Source organism: Pseudorca crassidens, chromosome 10, assembly GCF_039906515.1.
Source record: "Pseudorca crassidens isolate mPseCra1 chromosome 10, mPseCra1.hap1, whole genome shotgun sequence".
NCBI lineage: Eukaryota > Metazoa > Chordata > Mammalia > Artiodactyla > Delphinidae > Pseudorca > Pseudorca crassidens.
Window position 1 is genome coordinate 61,321,448 of NC_090305.1, and position 19,806 is coordinate 61,341,253.

Sequence of the window (19,806 nt, forward strand, 5' to 3'; positions counted from 1 at the left end):
GACCCAGAAGAACTAAAGAGCAAACAAACAGTGATGAACAACAGAATAAATGAAATTAAAAATTCTCTAGAAGGAATCAATAGTAGAATAACTGAGGCAGAAGAATGGATAAGTGATCTGGAAGATAAAATAGTGGAAAAAACTACAACAGAGCAGAATAAAGAAAAAAGAATGAAAAGATTTGAGGACAGTCTCAGAGACCTCTGGGACAACATTAAACACACCAACATTCGAATTATAGGAGTCCCAGAAGAAGAAGAAAAAAAGAAAGGATCTGAGAAAATAGTTGAAGAGATTATAGTTGAAAACTTCCCTAACAAGGGAAAGGAAATAGTCTATCAAGTCCAGGAAGCGCAGAGAGCCCCATATAGAATAAATTCAAGGATAAACATGCCAAGACGCATATTAATCAAAGTATCAAAAATTAAATTCAGGGGCTTCCCTGGTGGCTCAGTGGTCAAGAATCTGCCTGCCAATGCAAAGGACACAGGTTCGAGCCCTGGCCCGGGAAGATCCCACATGCCGCAGAGCAACTAAGCCCGTGTGCCACAACTACTGAGCCTGTGCTCAAGAACCCGCAAGCCACAACTACTGAGCTCACATGCCACAACTACTGAAGCCTGCGTGCCTACAGCCCATGTTCCGCAAGAAGAGAAGCCATGACAATGAGAAGCCCACACACCACAACGAAGAGTAGCCCCCGTTCACTGCAGCTAGAGAAAGCACACAGCAATGATGACCCAACACAGCCAAAAATAAAAACAAACAAATAAATAAATTTATTAAACAAAATTAAATTCAAAGAAAAAATATTAAAAGCTGCAAGGGAAAAGCAACAAATAACATACAAGGGAATCCCCATAAGGTTAACAGCTGATCTTTCAGCAGAAACTCTGAAGCTAGAAGGGAGTGGCAGGACATATTTAAAGTGATGAAAGGGAAAAACCTACAACCAAAATTACTCTACCCAGCAAGGATCTCATTCAGATTCGACAGAGAAATTAAAACCTTTGCAGACAAGCAAAAGTTAAGAGAATTCAGCACCACCAAACCAGCTTTACAACAAATACTAAAGGAACTTCTCTAGGCAGGAAACACAAGAGAAGGAAAACACCTACAAAAACAAACCCAAAACAATTAAGAAAATGGTAATAAGAACATACATATCAATAACGACCTTAAATGTAAATGGATTAACTGCCCCAACCAAAAGACATAGACTGGCTGAATGGATACAAAAACAAGATCTGTATATATGCTGTCTACAAGAGACCCACTTCAGACCTAGGGACACATACCTAGGGACACAGACTGAAAGTGAGGGGATGGAAAAAGATATTCCATACAAATCGAAATCAAAAGAAAGCTGGAGTAGCAATACTCATATCAGACAAAGTAGACTTTAAAATAAAGACTGTTATAAGAGACAGAGAAAGACACTACATAATGATCAAGGGATCAATCCAAGAAGAAGATATAACAATTTGTAAATATTTATGTACCCAACATAGGAGCAATTCAGTACCTAAGGTAAATGCTAACAGCCATAAAAGGGGAAATCCACAGTAACACAATAATAGTAGGGGATTTTAACTCTCCACTTTCACCAACGGACAGATCACCCAAAGTGAAAATAAATAAGGAAACACAAGCTTTAAATGATACATTAAACAAGATGGATTTAATTGATATTTATAGGACATGCCATCCAAAAACAACAGAATACACTTTCTTCTCAAGTGCTCGTGAAACATTCTCCAAGATAGATCATATCTTGGGTCACAAATTAAGCCTTGGTAAATTTAAGAAAATTGAAGTCGTATCAAGTATCTTTTCTGACCATAACACTATGAGACTAGATATCAGTTACAGGAAAAAAAACTGTAAAAAATACAAACACATGGAGGCTAAACAATACACTATTTAATAATGAAGTGATCACTGAAGAAATCAAAGAGGAAATCAAAAAATACCTAGAAACAAATGACAATGAAAACAAGACAACCCAAAACCCATGGGAGGCAGCAAAAGCAGTTCTAAAAGGGAAGTTGACAGCAATACAATCCTACCTCAAGAAACAAGAAAAATATGAAATAAACAACCTAATCTTACACCTAAAGCAATTCGAGAAAGAATAAAAAAAGAAACCCAAAGTTAGCAGAAGGAAAGAAATCATAAAGATCAGATCAGAAATAAATGAAAAAGAAATGAAGGAAACAATAGCAAAGATCCATAAAACCAAACACTGGTTCCTTGAGAAGGTAAACAAAATTGATAAACCATTAGCCAGACTCATCAAGAAAAAGGGAGAAGGCTCAAATCAACAGAATTAGAAATGAAAAAGGAGAAGTAACAAATGAAACTGCAGAAATACCAAGGATCATGAGAGATCACTACACACATCAATATGCCAATAAAATGGACAAATTCTTAGAAGAGCACAACCTTCCGAGACTGGACCAGGAAGAAATAGAAAATATAAACAGACTTACCACAAGCACTGAAATTGAAACTGTCATTAAAAATCTTCCAACAAACAAAAGCCCAGGACCAGATGGCCTCACAGGCGAATTCTAACAAACATTTAGAGAAGAGCTAACACCTATCCTTCTCAAACTCTTCCAAAATATAGCAGAGGGAGGAACACTCCCAAACTCATTCTACGAGGTCACCATCACCATGATACCAAAACCAGACAAAGATGTCACAAAAAAAGAAAACTACAGGCCAATATTACTGATGAACATACATGCAAAAATCCTCAGCAAAATACTAGCAAACAGAATGCAACAGCACATTAAAAGGATCATACACCATGATGAAGTGGGGTTTATCCCAGGAATGCAAGGATTCTTCAATACACGCAAATCAACCACTGTGATACACCATATTAACAAACTGAAGGATAAAAACGATATGATCATCTCTATAGATGCAGAAAAAGCTTTCGACAAAATTCAACACCCGTTTATGATAAAAACCCCCAAGAAAGTAGGCATAGAGGGAACTTACCTCAACATAATAAAGACCATGTATGACAAACCCACAGTGAATATCGTTCTCAATGGTGAAAAACTGAAACCATTTCCTCTAACATAAGGAGCAAGACAAGGTTGCCCACTCTCACCATAATTCAACATAGTTTTGGAAGTTTTAGCCACAGCAGTCAGAGAAGAAAAAGAAGTAAAAGGAATCCAAATCAGAAAAGAAGGAGTAAAACTATCACTGTTTGCAGATGACATGATACTATACATACAGAACCCTAAAGATGCTACCAGAAAACTACTAGAGCTAATCAATGAATTTGGTAAAGTAGCAGGATACAAAATTAATGCACAGAAGTCTCTTGCATTCCTATACACTAATGATGAAAAATCTGAAAGTGAAATTAAGGAAACACTCCCATTTACCACTGCAACAAAAAGAATAAAATACCTAGGAATAAGCCTACCTAAGGAGAGAAAAGACCTGTATGCAGAAAATTATAAGACACTAATGAAGGAAATTAAAGATGATACAAATACATAGAGAGATATACCAAGTTCTTGGATTGGAAGAATCAACATTGTGAAAATGACTCTACTACCCAAAGCAATCTACAGATTCAATGCAATCCTATCAAATTACCCGTGACAATTTTTACAGAACTAGAACAAAAAATTTCACCATTTGTATGGAAACACAAAAGACCCCGAATAACCAAATCAATCTTGAGAACGAAAAATGGAGCTGGAGGAATCAGGCTCCCGGTATTCAGATTATACTACAAAGCTACAGTAATCACGACAGTATGGTACTGGCACAAAAACAGAAATATAGATCAATGGAACAGGATAGAAAGCCCAGAGATAAACGCACACACATATGGTCACTTTATCTTTGATAAAGGAGGCAACAGTATACAGTGGAAAAAAGACAGCCTCTTCAATAAGTGGTGCTGGGAAAACTGGACAGGTACATGTAAAAGTATGCGATTAGAACACTCCCTTACACCATACACAAAAATAAGCTCAAAATGGATTAAAGACCTAAATGTAAGGCCAGAAACTATCAAACTCTTAGAGGAAAACATAGGCAGAACACTCTATAACATCAATCACAGCAAGATCCTTTTTGACCCACCTCCTAGAGAAATGGAAATAAAAATAAACAAATGGGACCTAATGAAACTTCAAAGCTTTTGCACAGCAAAGGAAACCATAAACAAGACCAAAAGACAACCCTCAGAATGGTAGAAAATAATGCAAATGAAGTAACTGACAAAGGATTAATCTCCAAAATTTACAAGCAGCTCATGCAGCTGAATAACAAAAAAACAAACAACCTAATCCAAAAATGGGCAGAAGACCTAAATAGGCATTTCTCAAAAGAAAATATAGAGATTGCCAACAAGCACATGAAAGAAAACTCATCATTAATCATCAGAGTAATGCAAATCAAAACTACAATGAGATATCATATCACACCAGTCAGAATGGGCATCATCAAAAAATGTAGAAACAATAAATGCTGCAGAAGCTGTGGAGAAAAGGGAACACTCTTGCACTGCTGGTGGGAGTGTGAATTGGTACAGCCACTATGGAGAACAGTATGGAGGTTCCTTAGAAAACTACAAATAGAACAACCATATGACCCAGCAATCCCACTACTGGGCATATACCCTGAGAAAACCATAATTCAAAAAGAGTCATGTACCAAAATGCTCATTGCAGCTCTATTTACAATAGCCAGGAGATGGAAGCAACCTAAGTGTCCATCATCGGATGAATGGATACAGAAGGTGTGGCACATATACACAATGGAATATTACTCAGCCATAAAAAGAAACAAAATTGAGTTATTTGTAGTGAGGTGGATGGACCTGCAGTCTGTAATACAGAGTGAAGTAAGTCAGGAAGAGAAAGACAAATAGATATGCTAACACATATATGTGGAATCTAAGAAAAAAAACATGTCATGAAGAACCTAGTGTTAAGACGGGAATAAAGACACAGACCTACTAGAGAATGGACTTGAGGATATGGGGAGGGGGAAGGGTAAGCTGTGACAAATCGAGAGAGTGGCATGGACATATATACACTACCAAACGTAAAATAGATAGCTAGTAGGAAGCAGCCGCATGGCACAGGGAGATCAGCTCGGTGCTTTGTGAACACTTAGAGGGGTGAGATAGGGAGGGTGGGAGGGAGAGAGATGCAAGAGGGAAGAGATATGGGAACATATGTATATGTATAACTGAGTTACATTGTTATAAAGCAGAAAACAACACACCATTGTAAAGCAATTATACTCCAATAAAGATGTAAAGTAAAATAAAAGGTAATGAGGGCTTCCCTGGTGGCGCAGTGGTTGGGAGTCCGCCTGCCGATGCAGGGGACACGGGTTCGTGCCCCGGTCCAGGAGGATCCCACATGCAGCGGAGCGGCTGGGCCCATGAGCCATGGCCGCTGAGCCTGCGTGTCCGGAGCCTGTGCTCCGCAACGGGAGAGGCCACAACAGTGAGAGGCCCGCGTACCAAAAAAATAAATATATAAAATAAAAGGTATTGAGAAATCACAGATGTAGAAAACAAACTTATGGTTACCAGGCAGGAAGGGGGCGGGAGGGAGGGATAAACTGAGGGATTGGGATTGACATATACACACTACTATAGATAAAACAGATAACTAATAAGAACCTACTGTATAGCACAGGAAACGCTACTTAGTACTCTATAATGGCCTATATCGGAAAAGAATCTAAACGAGGATGAATATATGAATATTTATAACTGATTCAAATTGCTGTATACCTGAAACTGACACAACATTGTAAATCAACTGTATTCCAATACAATTTTTACTTTAAAAAATGACAAAAAAAAAAAAAAAAGGTGAGGAACCCAGCAGGAACCACCTCACACAACAGGGCACACATAACAAAGGGGATGAGGAGCACAGCAGGAACCACCTCACACCAAAAGGTCCTCATCACAAAGGGGATGAGGTACCAAGCAGGAACTACCTCACACCATATCCCACATCACAAAGGGGATGAGGATCCAAGCAGGAACCACCTCACACATAAGGGCCCACATAGAGGAGTTGAGGAAAATGGCAGACGCGTAAGACGCGGAGATCAACTTCCTCCCCACAGACACATCCGAAATACATCTACTTGTGGAACTGCTCCTACAGAACACCCACTGAATGCTGGCAGAAGACCTCAGACCTCCCAATAGGCAAGAAATTCCCAACGCACCTGGGTAGGGCAAAAGTAAAAACAATAAACAGAGACAAAAGAATAGCGACAGGACCTGCCCCAGTGGGAGCGAGCTGTGAAGGAGGAAAGGTTCCCACACACTAGGAAGCCCCTTCGTGGGCGGAGACTGCGGGTGGCAGAGGACAGCACAGCAAGAGCTGTGCGGAGGGAAAAGCGGGCAGATTCCCGCACAGAGAATCGGTGCCGACCGGCACTCACCGGCCCGAGAGGCTTGTCTGCTCACCCACCGGGGTGGGCGGGGGCTGGGAGCCGAGGCTTGGGCTTCGGTCCGATCGGATCGCAGGGAGAGGACTGGCGGTGTAAACACAGCCTGAAGGGTTTAGTGCACCACGGCTACCCGGGATGGAGTTCGAGGAAATGTCTGGAGCTGGCAAAGAGACAAGAGACGTTTTCTTACCTCTTTGTTTCCTGGTGCGCGAGGAGAGGGGATTAAGAGCGCTGCTTAAAGGAGCTCCAGAGACGGGCGCCAGCTGCGGCTAACAGCGCGGACTCCAGACACGGGCATAAGACGCTAAGGCTGCTGCTGCCACCACCAAGAAGCCTGTGGGCGAGCACAGGTCACTGTCCACACCACCGCTCCCGGGAGCCTGTGCAGCCCGCCACTGCCAGGGTCCCGTGATCCAGGGACAACTTCCCCGGGAGAACGCACGGCGCGCCTCACGCTGGTGCAACGTCACGCCGGCCTCTGCCGCCGCAGGCCCGCCCCGCACTCCATGCCCCTCCCGCCCCTCCGGCCTGAGTGCGCCACAGCGCCCGAATCAGCTGCTCTCTTAACCCCGTCCTGTCTGAGCGAAGAACAGACGCCCTCAGGCGACTTACGCACAGAGGCGGAGCCAAACCCAAAGCTGAGCCCCAGGAGCTGTGCGAACAAAGAAGAGAAATGGAAATTTCTCCCAGCAGCCTCAGATGCAGCGGATTAAATCTCCACAATCAACTTGATATACCCTGCAACTGTGGAATAACTGAATAGACAATGAATCATCCCAAATCGGGGAGGTGGACTTTGAGAGCAAGATATATTATTTTTTTCCTATTTTCCTCTTTATGTAAGTGTGTATGTGTATGCTTCTGTGTGAGATTTTGTCTGTATAACTTTGCTTTCACCATTTATCCTAAGCTTCTGTCCGTCCGTTTTTTTTTCTTTTCTAAAAAATTTTTTTCTTAATAACTATTTTTTATTTTAATAACTTTATTTTATCTAACTTTATTTTATTTTATCCTCTATCTTTCTTTCTTTTTTTCTACTTTTTCTCCCTTTGAGTCTGAGCCATGTTGATGAAAGGCTCTTGGTGCTCCAGCCAGGAGTCAGTGCTGTGCCTCTGAGGTGGGAGAGCCAACTTCAGGACACTGGTCCACAAGAGACCTCCCAGCTCTATGTAATATCAAACGGCGAAAACCTCCCAGAGATCTCCATCTCAACACCAAGACCCAGCTTCACTCAACGACCAGCAAGCTACAGTGCTGGACACCCTATGCCAAACAACTGGCAAGACAGGAACACAACCCCACCCATTAGCACAGAGGCTGCCTAAAATCGTAAAAAGGCCACAGACACCCCAAAACACACCACCAGACGTGGACCTGTCCACCAGAAAGACAAGATCCAGCCTCATCCACCAGAACACAGGCACTACTCCCCTCCACCAGGAAGCCTACAGAACCCACTGAACCAACTGTAGCCACTGGGGAAAGACACCAAAAACAACAAAACTACGAACCTGCAGCCTGCAAAAAGGAGACCTCAAACACAGTAAGATAAGCAAAATGAGAAGACAGAAAAACACACAGCAGATGAAGGAGCAAGGTTAAAAAACACCAGACCAAAACTATGAAGAGGAAATAGGCAGTCTATCTGAAAAAGAATTCAGAATAATGATAGTAAAGATGATCCCACACCTTGGAACTAGAATGGAAAAAATACAAGAAACATTTAACAAGGACCTAGAAGAACTAAAGAGCAAACAAACGATGATGAACAACATAATAAATGAAATTAAATATTCTGTAGAAGGAATCAATAGCAGAATAACTGAGGCAGAAAAATCGATAAGTGACCTGGAAGATAAAATAGTGGAAATAACTACTGCAGAGAAGAATAAAGAAGAAAGAATGAAAAAAACTGAGGACAGTCTCAGAGACCTCTGGGACAACATTAAATGCACCAATATTCGAATTAAAGTGGTCCCAGAAGAAGAAGAGTAAAAGAAAGGGACTGAGAAAATATTTGAAGAGATTATAGTTGAAAACTTCCCTAATATGGGAAAGGAAATAGTTAATCAAGTCTAGGAAGCACAGAGAGTCCCATACAAGATAAATACAAGAAGAAACACACCAAGACACATATTAATCAAACTATCAAAAATTAAATACAAAGAAAACATATTAAAAGCAGCAAGGGAAAAACAACAAATAACACACAAGGGAATCCCCATAAGGTTAACAGCTGATCTTTCAGCAGAAACTCTGCAAGCCAGAGGGAGTGGCAGGACATATTTAAAGTGATGAAGGAGAAAAACCTAGAACCGAGATTACCCAGCAAGGATCTTATTCAGATTTGATGGAGAATTTAAAATCTTTACTGACAAGCAAAAGCTGAGAGGGTTCAGCACCACCAAACCAGCTTTACAACAAATGCTAAAGGACTTCTCTAGGCAAGAAACACAGGAGAAGGAAAAGATCTACAATAACAAGCCCAAAACAATTAAGAAAATGGGAATAGGAACATACATATCGATAATTACCTTGATGTAAATGGATTAAATGCTCCCACTACAAGATACAGACTGGCTGAATGGATACAAAAACAAGACCCATATATGTGCTGTCTACAAGAGACCCACTTCAGACCTAGGGACACATACAGACTGAAAGTGAGGGGATGGAAAAACATATTCTATGCAAGTGGAAATCAAAAGAAAGCTGGACTAGCAATTCTCATATCAGACAAAATAGACTTTAAAATAACGATTATTACAAGAGACAAAGAAGGACACTACATAATGATCAAGGGATCGATCCAAGAAGAAGATATAACAATTGTAAATATTTATGCACCCAACATAGGAGCACCTCAATACATAAGGCAAATACTAACAGCCATAAAAGGGGAAAGTGACAGTAACACATTTATAGTAGGGGACTTTAACACCCCACTTTCACCAATGGACAGATCATCCAAAATGAAAATAAATAAGGAAACACAAGCTTTAAATGATACATTAAACAAGATGGACTTTATTGATATTCATAGGAAATGCCATCCCAAAACAACAGAATACAAATTTTTCTCAAGTACTCATGGAATGTTCTCCAGGATAGATCCTACCTTAGATAACAAATCAAGCCTTGGTAAATTTAAGAAAATTGAAATTGTATCGAGTATCTTTTACGACCACAATGCTATGAGACTAAATATCAATTACAGGAAAAGATCTGTAAAAAATACAAACACATGGAGGCTAAACAATACACTATTTAATAACGAAGTGATCACTGAAGAAATCAAAGAGGAAATCAAAAAATACCTAGAAACAAATGACAATGGACACACGACGACCCAAAACCTATGGGATGCAGCAAAAGCAGTTGTAAGAGGGAAGTTTACAGCAATACCATCCTACCTTAAGAAACAGGAAACATCTCGATAAAACAACCTAACCTTGAACCTAAAGCAATTACTGAAAGAAGAACAAAACAACCCCAAAGTTAGGAGAAGGAAACAAATCATAAAGATCATATCAGAAATAAATGAAAAAGAAATGAACGAAACGATAGCAAAGATCAATAAAACTGAAAGCTTGTTCTTTGAGAAGATAAACAAAATTGATAAACCATTAGCCTGACTCATCAAGATAAAAAGGGAGAACACTCAAATCAATAGAATTAGAAATGAAAAAGTAGAAGTAACCAACTGACACTGCCGAAATACAAAAGATCATGAGACATTACTACAAGCAACTCTATGCCAATAAAATGGACAACCTGGAGGAAACAGACAAATTCTTAGAAATGCACAACCTGCCAAGACTGAATCAGGAAGCAATAGAAAATATGAACAGACAAATCACAAGCACTGAAATTGAAACTGTGATTTAAAATCTTCCAACAAACAAAAGCCCAGGAAAGATGGCTTCACAGGTGAATTATATCAAACAATTAGAGAAGAGATAACACCTATCCTTCTCAAACTCTTCCAAAATATAGCAGAGGGAGGAACACTCCCAAACTCATTCTACGAGGCCACCATCACTCTGATACAAAAACCAGACAAAGATGTCACAAAGAGAGAAAACTACAGGCCAATATAACTGGTGAATATAGATGCAAATGTCCTCAACAAACTACTAGCAAACAGAATCCAACAGCACATTAAAAGGAACGTACACCATGATCAAGTGGAATTTATTCCAGCAATGCAAGGATTCTTCAATATACGCAAATCAATCAACGTTATACACCATATTAACAAATTGAAGGATAAAAACGATATGATCATCTCAATAGATGCAGAGAAAGCTTTCAACAAAATTCAACACCGAGTTATGATAAAAACCCCCAAGAAAGTAGGCATAGAGGGAATTTTCCTCAACATAATAAAGGCCATATATGACAAACCGACAGCCAACATCATCCTCAATGGTGGAAAACTGAAAGCATTTCCACTAAGATCAGGAACAAGACAAGGTTTCCCACTCTCACCACTCTGCCCACTATGTTGAATAATTCAACATAGTTTTGGAAGTTTTAGCCACAGCCATCAGAGAAGAAAAGGAAATAAAAGGAATCCAAATTGGAATAGAAGAAATAAAGCTGTCACTGTTTGAAGATGACATGATACTATACATGGAGAATCCTAAAGATGCTACCAGAAAACTACTAGAGCTAATCAATGAATTTGGTAAAGTAGCAGGATACAAAATTAATGCACAGAGATCTCTTGCATTCCTATACACTAATGATGAAAAATCTGAAAGTGAAATTAAGAAAACACTCCCATTTACCATTGCAACAAAAAGAATAAAATATCTAGGAATAAACCTACCTAAGGAGACAAAAGACCTGTATGCAGTACATTATAAGACACTAATGAACGAAATTAAAGATGATACAAATAGATGGGGAGATATACCATGTTCCTGGATTGGAAGAATCAACATTGTGAAAATGACTCTACTACCCAAAGCAATCTACAGATTCAATGCAATCCCTATCAAACTACCACTGGCATTTTTCACAGAACTAGAACAAAAAATTTCACCATTTGTATGGAAACACAAAAGACCCCGAATATCCAAAGCAATCTTGAGAACGAAAAATGGAGCTGGAGGAATCAGGCTCCCTGACTTCAGATTATACTACAAAGCTACAGTAATCAAGACAGTATGGTACTGGCACAAAAACAGAAATATAGATCAATGGAACAGGATAGAAAGCGCAGAGATAAACACACGCACATATGGTCACCTTATCTTTGATAAAGGAGGCAACAGTATACAGTGGAGAAAAGACAGCCCTTCAATAATGGTGCTGGGAAAACTGTACAGGTATATGTAAAAGTATGTGATTAGAACACTCCCTAACAGCATACACAAAAATAAGCTCAAAATGGATTAAAGACCTAAATGTAAGGCCAGAAACTATCAAACTCTTAGAGGAAAACATAGGCAGAACACTCTATGACATAAACCACAGCAAGATGCTTTTTGACCCACCTCCTAGAGAAATGGAAATAAAAACAAAAATAAACCAATGGGACCTAATGAAACTTAAAAGCTTTTGCACAGCAAAGGAAACCCTAAACAAGACCAAAAGACAACCCTCAGAATGGGAGAAAATATTTGCAAATGAAGTAACTGACAGAGGATTAATCTCCAAAATTTACAAGCAGCTCATGCAGCTGAATAACAAAAAAACAAACAACCTAATCCAAAAATGGGCAGAAGGCCTAAATAGGCATTTCTCCAAAGAAGATATACAGGTTGCCAACAAACACATGCAAGGTTGCTGAACATCACTAATCATTAGAGAAATGAAAATCAAAACTACAATGAGGTATCACCTCACACTGGTCAGGATGGCCATCATCAAAAAATCTACAAACAACAAGTGCTGGAGAGGGTATGGAGAAAAGGGAACCCTCTTGCACTGTTGGTGGGAATGTAAATTGATACAGCCACTATGGAGAACAGTATGGAGGTTCCTTAAAAAACTGAAAATAGAACTACCATATGACCCAGCAATCCCACTACTGGCCATGTACACTGAGAAAACCATAATTCAAAAAGAGTCATGTACCACAATGTTCATTGCAGCACTATTTACAATAGTCAGGACATGGAAGCAACCTAAGTGTCCATCGACAGATGAATGTGCTGGCAGAAGATGTGGCACATATATACAATGGAATATTACTCAGCCATAAAAAGAAACGAAATTGAACTATGTGTACTGAGATGGATGGACCTAGAGTCTGTCATACAGAGTGAAGTAAGTCAGAAAGAGAAAAACACATAAATATGGAATCTAAAAAAAAAAAAAAAAAAGGTTCTGAAGAACCTAGGGGCAGGTCGGGAATAAAGATGCAGACATAGAGAATGCACTTGAGGACACGGGGAGGGGGAAGGGTAAGCTGGGACGAAGTGAGAGAGTAGCATTGACATATATACACCACCAAATGTAAAATAGATAGCTAGTGGGAAGCAGCCGCATAGCACAGGGAGATCAGCTCGGTGCTTTGTGACCACCTAGAGGGGTGGGATAGGGAGGGTGGGAGGGAGATGCAAGAGGGAGGAGATATGGGGATATATGTATATGTATAACTGATTCACTTTGTTATACAGCAGAAACTGACACACCATTGTAAAGCAATTATACTCCAATAAAGATGTGAAAAAAAAGGTGGTTGGTTACAAGCAAATCAGAAAAACAAAAAAACAAAACCAACCAGCCAATCCTTCACCACTGAGGGCTGAGAAGCAGCACAGTACATGTTGTTAAAGTCCCAGGGGCTTGGCTGGCTGTTGACACCTGGCTAAGACCCTTGTATTCATCCCTGTGTCATCTGCTGGTCAGAACTCTGGCCTTGAGAGGGCAGCCTCAGTGGGGCCCAGAGACTGGATATGAGCCGACGGGAGTGGAGGTACCTTCCTACCCAGTTCCTGAGCCAAGCAACCGTTTCTGTGGTGGGTCAGCCGCTCATACATCCGAGCATGCAATGCAGTTTCTTCTCCAGTCACAGACTAGTAGCCCAAGGGTGGTGAAGGCCACCGGTGGCTGGACGTCATGTAACCAGGAGAGTCAGGGGTCACATGCTGTCACTGCTACTCTGGGCCTTAGTGTCACAGGTGACACATAGAAGCCCCTGGGGGGACCAAGGGTTTATATACTGGGGGGCTTGGGAGAACGACACACCTGTGGCTTTTCTCTTCTGAATAATGTCCGTAAACTTTAGCCTGCAGTTGGGAGTCTCTGCTACCGACGGCCCCCCAGTACTGCAGCTGCCTGGCCCTAGAAAATCCTGCGGAATTCTGCCCTGCCCTCTGTCTTACCTCAGACGGGGGCTCTTCGAGAGCAGACCAGTTTTTCCTCGTAGTCAGGCACCCTGAGGCAGGGCTGTGTCTTCCCTCAGAATGTGGCCCCTCAGTAGCAGTGCTGTGTTTTCTGAGAGTGGTTTCCTGAGGCCGGGCTGTTTCTGTCATCAGACTAGGGCTCCCTGAAGTCACGGCTGTGTCTCCCCTCAGAGTATGGCTCCCTGAGGCAGGGCTAGGGCTCCTCTTTTTTCTTTCTGGCCATGCCCCTCATGGCTTGAGGGATCTTAGTTCCCTGACTAGGGATTGACCCCGGCCAGGGCCAGTGAAACAGTGAAAGCGCCGCATCTCCTCCTCACTGTGTCTCCTCAAGGGCGGAGCTGTGTCTCCTCAAGGGTGGAGCTCTGTCTCCTCAGCCTGAGGCTCCCTGAGGCGGGGCTGTATCTTGCCTCAGGCTGGGGCTTCCTGAGAAAGAGCTGCGTCTCCCCTCAGACTCAGGGTTTCTGAAGCAGGGATCTCTCTCTCCCTCTTTGAGAGCAGGGCCGTGTTTCCTCACACTGTGGCTCCCTGAGGGTAGGGCGGTGTTTCTTTCAGTTTCTGGCTCTCTGAGGAAGGGCTGTACCTCCCCTCAGAATGGGGCTCCCTGAAGTCGAGGCTGTTTTAATCCTCAGATTTGTTTGCGCTCCCTGAGGCAGCTCTGTGTCTCCCCTCAGATTCCGGCTCCCTGAAGGATCGCTGTATCCCCACCTCCTCACTGTGGCTTCTCGAGGACGGGGCCGTCTCCCCCTTAGACTGGAGCTCCATGAGGCCAGGGCTGTGTTTCGCTCAGATTCGGGCTAAGGAAGGGCTGTATCTCCCTTCAGAATGGGGCTCTCTCAGCAGGGCTGTGTCACCTCTCAGACTGGAGCTCACTGAGAACAGGGCTGGGTCTCCCCTCAGATCTGGGTTCCCTGACGGAGCTCTGTGTCTCCCCCTCACTGTGATCCTCAAGGATTGCAGGGCTGTGTTCCCTCATAGTGCGGCTTCCTGACTTAGGGAGGTGTTTCCCCTCAGAATGGAGCTCCCTGATTGCAAGCCTCTTCTTCCCCCTCAGCTTCCCGCTCCCTGAGCCAGGGCTGTATCTTCCCTCAGCCTGGGGCTCCCTGAGCCAGGGTTGTATCTCCGACACAGACTATGGCTCTTGGACAGCAGGGCTGTGTTTCCTCAGACTGGGGCTCCCTGAGGGTAGGGCTGTTCTTCCATAAGATTTTCTGGCTCCCTGAGGAAGGGCTGTATCTCCCCTCAGAATGCACCTCTCTGAAGGCAAGGCTGTTTTTTTCCCTCAGATTGGGGCTCCCTGAAGTCAGGACTGTGTCTCCCCTCAGAGTGAGGCTCCCTGAGCGAGGGCTGTATCTCCCCCTCAGACTGTGGTTCTTGGAGAGCAGGGCTGTGTTTCCTCACAGTGGAGCTCCCTGAGGTAGGGAGGTGTCTCCACTCAGACTTGGGCTCCTTGCAATCAGGGCTGTGTTTCCCCTCAGAGGGGTGCTTCCTGAGGCGGGGCTGTCCCTTCCCGCAGACTGGGGCTTCCTCAGGGAGAGCTGTGTCTCCCCTCATCTCGGGCTTTCTGAAGCAGGGCTGTATCTCCCCCTCAGACTATGGCTCTTCGAGAGCAGCGCTGTGTGTCCTCATGGCGGGGCTCCCTGAGGAAGGGCTGTATCTCTTCTCAGAATGCAGCTCCCTCAAGGCAAGGCTGTTTTTCCCCTTAGATTCGCACTCCCCGAGGCAGGGCTGTGTCTCATCTCAAAGTCGGGCTCCTTAAGTCAGGGCAGTGCCTCCCCTCAGAATGTGGCTTCCCCAGGTTCCTGTCTTGCTTGCTTTCTCTGAACAGATACTTCCTCCAACTCTGGATTCAATCATAAAGAATAAAGATTATTTTTAAAAGGAAGATGTATTAAAAGTGGGGTGGGTTAATTTCAAAAGATGGAAATACCGTAACATAGAATTTTTTTTGTAAACTATTTTAAAAAGGTGATTTCGGGCTTCCCAGGTGGCGCAGTGGTTGAGTCTGCCTGCCGATGCAGGGGACATGGGTTCGTGCCCCGGTCCGGGAAGATCCCACATGCTGCGGAGCGGCTGGGCCCGTGAGCCATGGCCACTGAGCCTGCGCGTCCGGAGCCTGTGCTCCGCAACGGGAGAGGCCACAAAAAAAAAAAAAAAAAAAAAGGTGCTTTCCTCTGTCTCCTGAGTGTGGCAAGAGGATATTCGAGGTGGTTTCCTCCCCATTCTACACTCAGTTTTTTCACTAATGCCCCAAACCTGTGTGTATGTCATGCCCTTCGCTGTGAATGCCTGCCTTGGGTTCACCTGGTGAACTTAGACCAGGCCTCATGACTTTCCTCAGTGTCTCTACTAGGACAGCTGCCTGCCTTGAATTACTTTCCAGGGAAAAGCACACCCACCTGATTTTAGGATTGGATCATCAGGGCAGGTTCCTTCAGGTCTTCTGCTGTCTCCAAGTGCCCTCTACAGGCCAAAGAAAATAAATCCTCCCAGGATATGGTGTTTTCCAAATGTGCAAAACATTAATTTTTTTCTAAATTTGACTTAACCCCTATTATGATCTCCCAATCAATTCAGGTAATTCAGAGTAACTTTCTACCTCCACCAACTTCTCCCCAGGAAGCACCTAAGTTCTGTGCACCGGCTCTCATTCGAGCTTGGGGTAGGCACGTGTCCACTTTCTTTATCCTGTTGGGAAGCCCCCAGACCATACCTGCCTCTGCTCCCAGGCAATGTTTGGAAGTGAGTCCCACATTTGCCTGGTGCTAGACGCTTCAGGACCTCCTGCGGATATTTCCACTGAGACCCACTTGCTGCCACTTCTACTCTCCCTGTGGTCACTGCCCTGTGATGGGGGTGAGGAGCTGCGCAGGGGTTCTGGAACATCTCCACTTTCTCAATCCCCTCAGGAAATGAGCTTGCCTGTCCTTGGATCCCCACACTCATCTGGGGCTTCCCCCGGACCCTGGACTTGGTTCAGGGACAGGGAAGGCGAAGGCTGCCGCAGCAGCTCCCTCCTTCCTGCATCAGCTTGGTGAACCTGTTTGGGCCCTGGGAGGCATGGAGTGGGGCATGGGGGAGAGGCAGTAAGCAGTAGAAGGAAAAACTGCTAGGTTTTCCATCCAGATCTTTTTGTCCTATGCCAAAACAGATACTCGGCCTTTTCTTTCTTCGTAACTAAAAACCAAGACTTTGACATCTTTATTTCCTGGTCCTCTTTGAGAACTTCCCTTTGGGCCATGGTGCCTCTTTGAGAACTTCCCTTTGGGCCATGGTGCCCTCCGGTCAAGCTCCCTGGGCAGGGGGCAGGGCTCAGATATACAGAAGGAATTTCGTCATAGAACAGGGAGGGGAAAACCAAACCACCTCGAGCAACCCTCTGCCACAGTCACAAGACGGAAGAATGCATTCATTTTCGTATTTACAAAACATATATAGTACGAGGGTGCTTCCCACCTTTTGAGGGTTCCTTTTCTTGCACCTTCCTTTAAAAAAAATTCTTATTTGCTTTTGCAAGAAATAGCTGAAGGTGACTTGCAGAGAGGCAGCAAACCCCTTTATTTTAACCCTTTGGCTAGTCTCTGCTAGGAAATAGGACATGCTTTCACATAGAGTACAAGGACTGAATTCAGGAAATTTAATATTAATACAATATTTTAAAATATACTCCCAATATTCAAATTTCTCCGATCATCCCAATCTTTTCTTGTATAGCATCTTTTCCAATTTGGGATCATGAATTGCATTCGTTGTCCCTTTATTCTGGAACAATTCCTCTTTCTTTCATGGCATTGATGTTTTTCAAGGGAACAGGTACATGGTTTTATAAAATGTCCCTCAATTTGGGTTCGTCAATTTGCCAACTTCATGATTCAGGTTTTGCATTTTTGGAACAGCTGCATAGAAGTGCTGTGTCCTTCCCAGGACATCACACATGAGTGGTACCTGATACCAGTTTGTCCCATTTGGGGAATGTTCAGTTGGATAACTTGTTTAAAGTGTTGCCCGACAGGTTTCTCCACTGCAAAGGTACCTCCCCAGCACTTTGAAAATTAATAAACATCCTATGGGAAGGTACCATGTGTGTAAATATCCTGCTACCTAACAAATTCTTACGCAATAGTTTTAGCATCCACTGTTGTCTAAACGAGTTCGTTTTGCAAAACTGTGGCTTTTCTAACTCTATTGTCCCTTCTACTCAGCATTCTACTTAGAAGCATGCATTCCAGGCTCCTTTTCCCATCCCTCCTCCCCTTGGAATGCCCTCCCCACTTGGCAAATCCTGCCCATCCTGGAAACCCAGATCCAGGGTCACCTTGTCTCAAAGCCTTCCCCGCCCCAGCCGGTAGATTAACCCACCCATGCTCTCTCTCCACTTCAAGCAAGGTGGCTACAGCTACAGCTATCTGGCCTCCCTGAGCCCGAGATAGGGAGACACCGGGGAGGGGAACCCACTCCTCCCACGGCAGGACTCCCACCCGAACTCCGCCTGATCGAGCACAGTGGTTCTCAGAGCCTAGTGAGCCCCAGGACCCCTTGCCGGGCTTGGTGAAACACATACCTGGACCCTACCCCCTGGGATTCTGATGCAGCACCCCAAAACCTCACTGGCTTAACAACAAAAGTGGGTTTCTCCTTCAGAGCATATGTCAAATGCTAGAGGGCAGGGAGTCTGGTCCACACAGAGACCCAGGATAATGGTGGCTCAGCCAACTTGTGATGCCATCATTTCAACATGTGGCTTCAGAGCAAGAGAAGAGCAGAGAAAATCATGCATGGACTTTTCTCTGCTCACAGCTCACTGGCCAGAACGAGTCCTGTGCCCTGCCCACTGCAAAGTGACTGGGAAACATGGGGATCAGAAGGGCCATTTGGTGACACTGGTTTCTCTGCCGTAACCATGCTCCCCTTCTCTACTGGCACACAGCCATGCAGACCTTCTCTCTGTTCCTCAAACACACCACATGCTTTCCTACCTTTGGGCCTTTGCACCAGCTGCTCTCTCTGCCTAGATGCCCGTGTGCCAGCTCTCACATGGTTGGCTCAAATGCCACCTCCTTGGAGAGGCCTTTCCTGACTGCCCAAAGTAGCCAGCCCATCTCTCACGCCAGCCTATTTCAATTCTCTGTTGAAATAGGCCTTATTATGCCATGTTTGGGGTCATCCCTCTCTTATTAACAGTTTCTCCATGAGAGAAACTGATCACTTATCACCATGTCCCACAGATGTTCAAAACACATCTCCCTCAGCTCATCAACCCTAAGGTGTATTACTATTCCCATTTTACAGGTTAAAAAAATGGAGGACCCAAACAGAAGTGGCTTGCCCAAGGTCACACCACTACCAAATGGTAGCACCTGATTGAAATCCATGCCGCCACCACCCACTACTGTTTGCTTGTGTGATTTCACTGCTCCCAAATATTAAGGTGGCAGAAAATTTTATTTTATCCTTTTGTTCTCCATATGGTGATCCTCCACTGTGCTTGGTTTTTAAGTCTCAACAAGTTCTATGGGGGGCAATTTGGCAACATCTATCTGGGAATATATCCTACAGATATGCTCATGTATGTGGAAAATTACACATACGCAAGACTTTTTCATTACAGTGCTGTGAGAGCAAAAATTTGGAATTAACTTAAAAGTCCAAGGGGGTGGGCTTCCCTGGTGGCGCAGTGGTTGAGAGTCCGCCTGCCGATGCAGGGGACACGGGTTCGTGCCCCGGTCTGGGAAGATCTCACATGCCGCGGTGCGGCTGGGCCCCGTGAGCCATGGCCGCTGAGCCTGTGCGTCTGGAGCCTGTGCTCCACAACGGGAGAGGCCACAACAGTGAGAGGCCTGCGTACCGCAAAGAAACAAACAAACAAAAAAAAAAAAAAAAAAAAAAGTCCAAGGGGGTGTGTATGTATTCACAGTGGGCATGTGCACGTGGTGGAGTAGTATGCAGCCCTGAAAAGTGAGAAAGAGCTTCAGGTTCTGAT